The 10,779-nt window shown below is 44.4% G+C and overlaps 1 protein-coding gene across 5 annotated transcripts in view; it reads right to left on the bottom strand.

Moving 5' to 3' along the window:
* Positions 1–3,037: 3,037 nt before the first annotated feature.
* The window catches only part of DTD1 (D-aminoacyl-tRNA deacylase 1), a 134,600-nt gene continuing 126,858 nt past the window's right edge, over positions 3,038–10,779 (bottom strand). For 3 of the 5 annotated variants that reach the window (XM_003134277.7, XM_085004551.1, XM_085004552.1), the window contains exon 6: positions 3,038–3,581. The gene's annotated coding sequence lies outside the window, so the exon portion shown is untranslated. Of the gene's footprint in view, positions 3,582–7,579; positions 9,588–10,779 lie in introns of those variants that run through there. The other 2 variants (XR_014832888.1, XR_014832887.1) reach the window with 2 other exon arrangements.

Below are 10,779 nucleotides of genomic sequence, written 5' to 3'. Positions count from 1 at the left end.
ACTGTGACCTTGAGAATGAGTGCAGATCTGCTCCCAGCAGCGTTCTGGTCTCGGCAGACTCAGGGTTGGGTTCCGTCTGTGCCGCTGACCTGCTGTGTGACCTCAGTGCAGTTTATCTCTTCTCTCTGCCAGTCGGCGCCCACCTCCACTCAGGATGCAGCCTGACAGAGAAGACGCCTTCCCGAGGCCTGCCATGCCCAAGGCGATGCTGTGGAGTATCCAGCTCAGGAGGCGTCTTTATTTGGTCTGTGTTTTGTGTCCCCAGAAGAGCTTGGTCTCCTGTAAAGTAAACCATGAAAGGCAAAGATTAAACGGCCCTGCTACCCAGTGTCACCAGGCGGTGGTCTGTTTATAAAGTCCCAGGCCTGGAGTCTGCCAAGACTGCTCAGAAAAGCCATACATGGTACGATTCTCTCCCATCCACATGTGAATGGTGTTTTAATGGACAATAAACATCAAGCTTTATAAATAAGCAGAAAGGAGGAGCTGGAGATGCTGGGAGGAACACGAAGACCCGGAGTTTTATCCTCCGCAAGCGGAACCCAAAATCTAACTTTAGCCATTTGTCCCACAGTAAGAGCTGGAGACGACCTTCAGAAGGAGAGTGAAGGGGCTGGAGGAAGGCAGAAATTAACTACCTCTTTGATGCAGCTATGGATGTCATGGGGTTTCTTCTTGAGCTTTCCTATCTTCATAACCTTGCCCTGTGGTCAGACCTGACCCTCTTCAGCCAGTCTTCAGTGTACACACTGCTTCTTCTGTTGCTAGGAGTTGAAAGGGACCTTAAGGATGATGGAAAAGCTCCCTTCCATCCAGGGCTACAAAAGTAGCAAACGTTTTCTGACATTTCTATGTTCCCCCATTGGGAAGGGAAGATGTTTAAATTACGGCTTGCCCTCCAGACATGCAGACTCCGAACCTGAGGACTCGAACTACGTCATTTTATATAAGGGGCTTGAGCACCTGTGGACTTGGGTATCCACAGGAGGTTGCAAACTGCGATCACGATACATAAAAGATCTTCTCAGTAAGTAGACTCAGGACTTCTGCTTAAACTTTCTCAGCATCACCATCCACTGCTGAATGTGTTGTTGGTCCATATATCAAGCCAGCATCTCTGTTAATGCAATTATACCCATTGCTCCTAGCTAGGTCTCTGACCCAGCTTCTCCCCCTGAGTCTTTCAGATATTCAAAGCTTTGGGTTTTCCTCTTCAGCTCATCTCCCTTTATAATTTTCAGACTCTTCAGCAAGTTCATCACAAGCTGCTAGTCACACTCCAATTTGTCTAAGTCCCTTGGAAATGGGCTCTGGGAACTGGTTGTGAGCAACAAGCCTCTTACCGTTTCACCACCATCCAAATGTCGAGTACGTGGGGTTCTCTCTGTGCATCCTCTCACCCACTGCCCCACGGACAGGCTGCAGTTGTTCAACCAGCATGAATTGGAGGCAATCAAATGCTGTGGCAGGGACACGTCTGGCAAATCCACGACCCTACAGCTGAGTTTACAAAGCTGGAGATTCAAGTAACTTGAATCAAGTCAACCTGAATTCACTCTGTAAAAGCCTTTGACAACAAACAGGAGAGCTGCCTGGACCTCCCTGGCCGTGAGCTGGGGGAGCCAACCAGGGACCTGCATCTGGGATGTCATGACTTCACATCTAGAGGTTTATGCCATCGTAGACTCTCCTGGACCATCCGCTTCAGGTCAGAATACAGCAAACTTGGCCAGCCCCCTTCCGGCTCTACACTCCAGGTACTTGAATGCACAGTGGAGATGTGATTTGAGCTTTTTTCCCCTCATGTTTTCTGTGTTTTTATTTGAAGTAGACAACTGGGTCACACTAGAGGGACTCTAAAGTTATTTTGAAGGTCAAAGATAAAGTTTCAGCATTATAAACTTGCCAAATGAGGATGCCTCCTTTTTTTTTCTTTTTATGGTCACACCCGCAGCATATGGAAGCTCCTGGGAGAGGGGCTGAATCAGAGCTGCAGCCAGCTGGAGCCTACGCCACAGCCATAGCAACACGGGATCCGAGCTGTATTCGTGACCTATGCTGCAGCTTGTATCAACACTGGGTCCTTAACCTACTGAGTGAGGCCATGGATCGGACCTATATCCTCAGAGACACTATGTTGGGTTCTTAATCCACTGAGCCACAATGGAAACTCCAAATTTCTTTTCTATAGTTATCCAAGAAGTATTTCAGGGAGGATAATGCTTTTTTTTTTTTTTTTTTTTTTTTTAAGGTCACACCTGTGGCATATGGACGTTCCCAGAGTAGGGGTCAAATCAGAGCTACAGCTGCCAGTTTACTCCACAGCCACAGCAACGCAGGATCCAAGCCACGACTGCGACCTACACTACAGCTCACGGCAACACCGGATCCTTAACCCACTGAGCAAGGCCAGGGATCGAAGCTGCATTCTCATGGATACTAGCTGGGTTCATTACCACTGAGCCATGACGGGAACTCCAGGATGACTCTTTATATAAGCATTAATGTACTACAGATATGTCACATAAATGTATATTATGTATAATAATAAATATATTACTACTGACATCATATAATGTCTAAAAATGACCACTACTGTTATGCTACTAGATTAAAATTAATTGGGAGACTCTTTGGTAGAACATGGTGCTATTTTCACGTAACTGTGGGGATACTGACTTGGACGTCCACACAAACAAGCAGCTCCTGGAAAAAAGGGCATCTGTGCGGTCCAAAAGGTGAATATACAGATGTGGCAGCCACACAGGGTGTCAGTCTTCTGGCCTTTCTAAAAAGGGGTTGCCATGGACACTCCCTTCTCCTGCCATCAGGTCCAAGGAAATGGCATCAACTATGAATTGCCATAGATAAGCTGTCACTGTCAAATCAGGGGTCCATGTGGACCACTCAGGGAAGGCCTCCTGCAAAAGAGTTATTTGGAAAGAAGTGTATACACACAGAGAGGGGTCAGACACACCGTATTTCTACCAACAAAATCCTTAAAAAGAAATATTGCGGGATTTGTTTAAGAATAAAGTGGTTTGTTGAGCGTTGGAGTTTATTTCTTTTTTAGAAAAAAGAGAGAAAATTTACAAGATGCAAAGGTCTCACATAATACATTATCAGTGATGACTGTTCTCTCTACATCTTAACATGTGCCCTGGCTGAGCCAGTGTTGGGAAAAACATGGAGAGGATGAATGCATTTGGGACCCGTCAGAGACACGCAGAAATACACCAACCACACTGTGAAAGGAGGACTCAGTGACGAATGATGCTGGGCCAGCCTGTTTTGAAAGAAGCCAAAATATCATAGGAACCAACACAGCCTTTCTCGGGGAGAGGGGGTAGGCAGCACCCACTTCCTGTATTAAACCACAGCAACGGCAGAAAGTGGTAATGCTCCTTTGGTGTTTTTTGTTTTGTTTTGTTTTGCTTTTGTTTTTTGCAGGGCTATTCAGGTTCCCAGTTTCTTATTTCCATCTTCCTTTTCAGGATTCAGTTCCAAATCCTTAAAGTAGTGTAGGTGCCTAGTATCTTTCATGAATTTTTCAGGATCCAGTTCTGCCCAATGATAATGCACTAAAAAAAACAAAGACAAGACACATTACTCAGAAGAGTCCCAAAGTCTGGCCTTCAAATCCTATTAACATATGTGACCATGCATGACAAAATAGCTTTCCAGTTCATACAAAGACAAGAGAATGAGAGTGTTTCATTTTACTGTGAAAAATCTGCTGTGTTGTCATATATAAATCCAAATACCTTCTCACCAAAGAGACACCAATTTATGAGAACTTCACTTTTAGAGCTCAAAAAGATACTAAATATCTGGGAATTAAATAACACACTTCTAAATGGCCTCTGCATCAAAGAGAAGGCACATGGCAAATTAGAAAATATTTTAAAGAGAATGAAAATACAAACATCAAAATTTGTGACATTCACCAACGGCAGTGCTTGGAGAGAAATTCATGGCATTAAATGCTTACGTTAGAAAAAGAAGAAAGCTTTCAAGTTAATGATCTAAGTTTCTGCCTTACGGAATTAAAAGAATAAAAGCAAAGTAAACCCAAAACAAGGAATTCCTGTCGTGGCTCAATGGTTAACAAATTCAACTAGGAACCATGAGGTTGCGAGTTCGATCCCTGGCCTTGCTCAGTGGGTTAAGGATCCGGCGTTGCCACGAGCTATGGTGTAGGTCGCAGACGCTGTTTGGATCCTGCGTTGCTGTGGCTGTGGTGTAGGCTGGCGGCTACAGCTCTGATTAGACCCCTAGCCTGGGAACCTCCGTATGCCGCAGGAGTGGCTCTAGAAAAGGCAAAAAGACAAAAAAATAAAAATAAAAAATTTTTAAAAATTAAAAAAAAAGGAGTTCCCGTCGTGGCGCAGTGGTTAACGAATCCGACTAGGAACCATGAGGTTGTGGGTTCGATCCCTGGCCTTGCTCAGTGGGTTAACAATCCGGCGTTGCCGTGAGCTGTGGTGTAGGTCGCAGACGCGGCTCGATCCTGCGTTGCTGTGGCTCTGGCGTAGGCTGGTGGCTACAGCTCCGATTAGACCCCTAGCCTGGGAATCTCCATATGCCGCAGGAGCGGCCCAAGAAATGGCAAAAAAAAAAAAAAAAAAAAAAAGCAGGAGGAGGGGAATAATAAGGAGAGGAAGTAATGAAATTTCAAACAAAAACAAAAGAGAAAATAAGTGAAAAGATGAATACAACTGATAAATTTCTTGCTAGACTTACCAAGAAAAAAGAGAAGAAAAAGTTACGACTATGAGGAATCAAAGAGGCAACATCAGTACAGATTTTACAGACATTAAAAGAATAAAAAGGGCAAATCACCTTATACCCGCAAATTAGACATGGATAAAATGGACAAGTTCCTTGAAAAAATACAAAAGTCTCGTTTCTAAATCCTTCTAACAAAGAGGGAGGCAGAGGGTATTGAGCCTAAAGAAAGTAAAGGGAAAAGGGATGGGGTACGAACTAAATGCTAGTTCTTGGGCGATTTTTACTACCACTCAAAGGACCACGATTCTTTGATATAAAATGTCCAAGGGTCTTGAGTGTCCCTTTGCAATTCTGAGCCTACAACAAAAGCTAGCTAGTCTTGCCAAGATTTGTGTGGCAGGTATTGTCATCCATGTTTGAAATCCCATTTGTAAATCCCAAATTTAACAGAGTGGCTTCTATTCTCTCACACCTAAATTCTAATCAGATGAACTTAAATAAAAGCAAAACATTACAGTGATTTGCACATGGTGATGCCACAACTGTGCACCTGCTTCCAGATGCATGCAACACAGGTCACATTCTTTTTTTTTTTTTTTTTTTTTTTGTCTTTTGTCTTTTTAGGGCCACACCTACGGCATATGGAAGTTCCCAGGCTAGGGGTCTAATCGGAGCTATTGCTGCCAGCCTATGCCAGAGCCACAGCAATGCCAGATCCAAGCCGCATCTGCAACCTACACCACAGCTCACGGCAACGCCAGATCCTTAACCCACTGAGCAAGGCCAGGGACCGAACCTGCAACCTCATGGTTCCTAGTCGGATTCGTTTCTGCTGTGCCATGATAGGAACTCCAACACAGGTCACATTCTTAAGAAAGGGTCATATTGTGAGCAAGTGCCTCCATGGAATTATCAGCCTTTCGTTCCAGAGCCCAGCTTAGTACCGAAGTCCCTGGGTCCACCCAAGAAAGGCTAGTGGAACTGCAAGATGTTCGGTTTTATTCCATCTGGACCCACACAGAGGATCACAATTTTCCCCAGGCCTACCCTCAGGCTCTGAAACCCACTGCACTACATCCTAAGAGATAACTAAAAAATAACCAGGGGAACACACTGCCTAAATCCTGGAGACCATAATACTTACATCTTAAAGTCAAGAAAAGCAACCCATTTGCTCCTATATTTTTTTCAAGATATTAATACAAACTTAAGAAGCTGGGCCTTTTAATACCTCTTTCCTCACCTATAATACTAGTAACTAAAGTCCTGAAACTGGTTCCCACGTTCTACCTTCGAAGAACTCTATCTTCTTGGCATAGATTAAAACCTTTGGTTTTTGAGCTTAAAATGAGCTTTGGGATCCTGCTCGAATACATTATTCTTTTTTATTTACTCCGATTAAACATTCCACAAATTTTGAATTAATTGTGATGAAAATTTATGCTTCAAATATCTGATGTGCAGATGAAAATGACAAGGTTTACTACAGCAGAATACATGATCTAGAAAATGCTCATGATACTCTGTTCCACGATAAAAGTGGGTAACATTATACACATAGTATGCCTCTATCTTTGTGAAATCGGAGACAATGAATTATCTGCTTAGAGAAAATGTTATAAAAGTCCTAAGAAGTATTTGATAACTTGGCACCACTATTTCATGGCCTTATGAAAGAGGGTGCTAGAGTTCCCACTGTGGCACAGCAGAAATGAATCCAACTAGTATCCATGAGGATGCAGGTTCCATCCCTGGCCTCAGTGGATCAGGGATTTGGTGTTGCCGTTAGCGGTGGTGCAGGTTGCAGATGCAGCTTGGATCTTGCGTTGCTGTGACTGTGGTGTAGCCCAGCCGCCATAGCTCTGATTTGACCCGCAGCCTAACAACTTCCATATGCCACAGGTGCGGCCCTAAAAAGAAAAAAAAGAAAAAAGAAAGAGGATGCAGGGCTGTTCTCGTCCACTGCCTTCAAAGGCTGGAGGCAGCGGGGAACCAGCCAGGATCAGAAGCAAGGAAAACTCAACAGCTGGTTTAAACACTGAGTCTCTGAAACATGCTGACTTCCAGCTGATCTGTTTCTGGCTTCAGGCCATTAGAGCAACTGAAGATGTAAGTCGGGGTACACACACCACAGACCTGCTCCCCAAACCACTGTCAAAAGAACCGAGTTTTACTTACTTATTTCATATTATGGTCGGGAATCTAATATGAGCTCATTTAAAGTCAAGAAAAAGCAGGAGTTCCCGTCGTGGTGCAGCGGAAACGAATCCATCTAGGAACCATAAGGTTGCGGGTTCGATCCCTGGCCTTGCTCAGTGGGTTAAGGATCTGAGCTGTGGTATAGGTCACAGATGTGGCTTGGATCTGGAATTGCTGTGGCTGTGGTGTAGGCTGGCAGCTATAGCTCCAATTAGACCCCTAGCCTGGGAACCTCCATATGCCATAGGTGTAGCACTAAAAAGACAAAAAATAAAATAAAGTCAAAAGCAACCCCTTTGCTCCTACATTTTATTAATCAAGATGTTAACCCAAACTTAAGAAGCTGGGGCCTTTAAAAACATGCAAAAACAAAAGCTGCCGGAAAGTTGACATTATCTATGAAGGATTCACTCGGCCCTTCTAGCAAGTCGGAAACCCCAGTGAGCCTCCACTCCACTGTCAGAGCAGAGACCGTCCTGTGCGCCAGTGCTGATGGTCCTGATGTGGCAATGAGAACCTGGGGGCAGTCATGTGATTTCTCACTGAGAAAAGAAAGCTTGGAGTGAACTAATAAAGCAGGAGAAAAAACAAACAAACAAACAAATTGATGTCACCTGATCAAGAAGGAACAAACTCTGATAGCAGTTAGTTTTTATTTTTTTGGCTTAAATTCTACCCCACGTATTTCTAATATCCACTTGTATAGATTTAACCATGTCAGTCTTTTTGGTTTTTTGGCCACCCTACAGCATATGCAGGGATCAGATTGAAGCCACAATTGTGACCTATGCTGCACTGCAGCTGCAGCAACGCTGGATCTTCAACCGCCTGTGCTGGGCCAGGAAATGAACCTGCATCCCACAGCTCCAAAAACACCACCGATCCGGTTGTGCCATGGCAGGAACTCCTAACACGTTAGCCTTACCAAACCTACAGGGGTTCAGATGATGGTCTCAAGGCCTAAATGTAACCCCTCCAGGCCAGTGCCCTCCAAGTGACCTTTCCTCAGTGATACGTTGTTCTCTATCAGCTCTGTCCAGGATGCCAGCCACCAGCTATATGAGCACAGGAACTGGGGCTACTATGACTGAGGAAATTAAATTTTATTTAATTTTAATTAATTTACATTTAAATATCCACATGCAGGCAGCACCTACTGTATTATTATATTCTAGGTTCTCAGTAAGCTCAGCTCTGCAATAAACAGAATTGCTAATTGTGGGCAGATTCTTGCCAATTTCTTTTTAATAAATAAGGCAACTACTGTGCAAGCTGGGGCATGGAGAAATTCCAGCACCACTGCTGGCAGAGTAACACAATGTGCCTACTTTGTATCAGTGAGAAAGCAGGTCAGCCCTCCCATAACAAAGGCCAGAACAACACTTAACGGTTTGAGAACAGTAACCTCCTCCCAGTGATATGAGAGAGAACAGGGCAGAAAATCATCCTGGAAGAAATACTGCTTAAAATTTCCCAAATGTATTGAAAGATATACATTTATAGATTCCAGAAGCTCAGAAAACCCACAGCAATCATCAGAATGAGATTTAGATATTTAAGAGCAGATGGGTAATGTCAGCAGAGAGATGGAAACTCCAGGAAAGAATCAAAAGGAAATGGAGAATGTTCATCGGCAGACTGGACGCAGACAGGGGATGAAGCCGTGGGCTTGAAGACAGGTCAATACGAACCTCTCAGTAGGAACTTCCCAAATGCAGAAAGAGAAGGAGTGGACAGGGGGTGGGAAGGAGGAACAGACCAGACAAGAACAGTGGGACAACTGTTAAAAGGTGGAACATACACATAATTGGAGTACCAGAAGGGGATGAGAGAGAGAGAGAGCGAGTGAGTGAGAGAGAGAGAGAGAGAGAGAGAGAGCGCAGAGAATAATAAAGGCCAAGGACTGTCCAAGCTTAGTGACAGGTGACACCAAATCCCAGATCCAGGAAGCTCAGAGAACACGCCCCAAGAACCATGCCTGAGCAAGGCACATTCAGACTGCAAAAAACAAAGAGAAAGGCTTCAAAGAAGCTGGGGGTGGAGTGGGAGGAGGGGCACATGGCTTTGAACCTTAGTCACCTGCAGCAGAACAAGACCAAGAGTTACAGAGGGCATCTCAGAAGAAACTATGCCAGCAAGAAGAGAGCGGAATAAAATCTTTAAAATATTAAACAACCCCCAAAAACCCCCCCAAAAAAACCCCCACCAATCTAAAATTCTATACCAGCAAAACCATCCTTGAAAAGTGAAGGAGAAATAAAGACTTTCGCTATAAGAAATGCTAAAAGAAGTTCTTCAGGCAGAAGGAACATGGTACAGGTCAGAAACTTTGATTCACATAATGAAAGGGAAGAACGTCAAAGATGAAATTAAGGTAACATAACGTCTTTTCTCTTTCTTAATCTAAAAAAGCTATTCATAAGATGATAATGGTAACAATGTTATCGGGTTGGATGGCACATGGAAAATGACACAAGTGACACAGTGTCACAAAGAACATGAGGGAGGAACACTATCATGAGGCACCTGCATGCAAGACGTGGCCAGGATGTTTGAAGGTGGGCTCAGATTAGTTAAAAACGCATATTGCAGGAGTTCCCATTGTGGTGCAGCGGAAACAAATCCGACTAAGAACCATGAGGTTGCAGGTTTGATCCCTGGCCTCGCTCAGTGGGTTAAGGATCTGGTGTTGCCATGAGCTGTGATGTAGGTCGCAGACACAACTCCGATCGCAGACACGACTCAGATCCTGCGTTGCTGTGGCTGTGGCATAGGTTGGCAGCTGTAGTTCTGATTTGACCCCTAGCCTGGGAACAACCATATGCTGTGAGTGCAGCCCTAAAAAGCAAAAACACAACAAAACAAAAAAACGCATATTGCAATCTCTAGGGAAGCCACTAAAAGAAGGTTGTTTAAAGTTAAAAAATAAAAATAAAAATAAAAACACTACTTCGGAGGCGCAGTGAGTTTTATACTATGAAACACCAGCATAGGGACTGGGAAAGTGGTATGAATGTTCATATGGGAGCAAGGTAAAGCTCTGGGGATGAAAGAGATCCTACCTTCTCCAAGGAAAAGAAACAGTGAAAAGTGATGGAGTATCCCTTTAACAGAATACACACACACACACACACAAACTGCTCCAGCTCATTAGGCAGAAATGTGCTCAGCCAGAACATGTCTCACTATTCAGAGGTCAAGTTGAAAAAGCAAATAGAGGGCAGCTCCCAAAACACTTTGCTTGTTAGTTTCGAGTGCTCCCCTGAGGGCAGAAACATAGGATGCTGGTAGGGAGCACGCCCCTCTCATGCACACCCTAATGATGGCAGTAAGGTCAATACTGGAATGAGGCAATCCTGGAACCTGCAATCAGAAGCAGAAACCACACTCTTTTTTAGTGAGAAGTGGCCCCAAGGTCTTTAGATATAGGCCAGAAAATGGGGTGGGAGGTGGGGCTGAGTTGCAGCTTCACAGAAAACCTCTAGTCCTCCCAGCAAGGGGAGGAGCCCAAAGGAATTAGAAGAAAAAGAAGAAGTTCAGCAGTTTAACATCCACTTGATAAACTAAGAAATGTTGTCCATGTCATGGAGAAATGTTGACACCCCAGGCATGTCCTCTGGACCAAGGAGGCTTGGAATTCATTGTCTTTTCTTTTTTTTTTTTTCCTGTATTTTCTAGGGCTGCACCTGCAGCATGTGGAGGTTCTCAGGCTAGGGGCTGAATCAGAGCTGTAGCCACCAGCCTGCACCACAGCCACAGCAACTGGGGATCTGAGCCTTGTCTGCCACCTACACCACAGCTCACAGCAAAGCCAGATCCTTAACCCACTGAGTGGGGCCAGGGATCAAA

This window comes from Sus scrofa, chromosome 17 (assembly GCF_054392235.1).
Source record: "Sus scrofa isolate SSC_HxYL_T2T_F1_AM1 chromosome 17, Sscrofa_HxYL_maternal_Yorkshire_Landrace_v2.0, whole genome shotgun sequence".
Taxonomy (NCBI): Eukaryota; Metazoa; Chordata; class Mammalia; order Artiodactyla; family Suidae; genus Sus; species Sus scrofa.
This window is presented reverse-complemented; position numbering and strand designations above follow the sequence as displayed.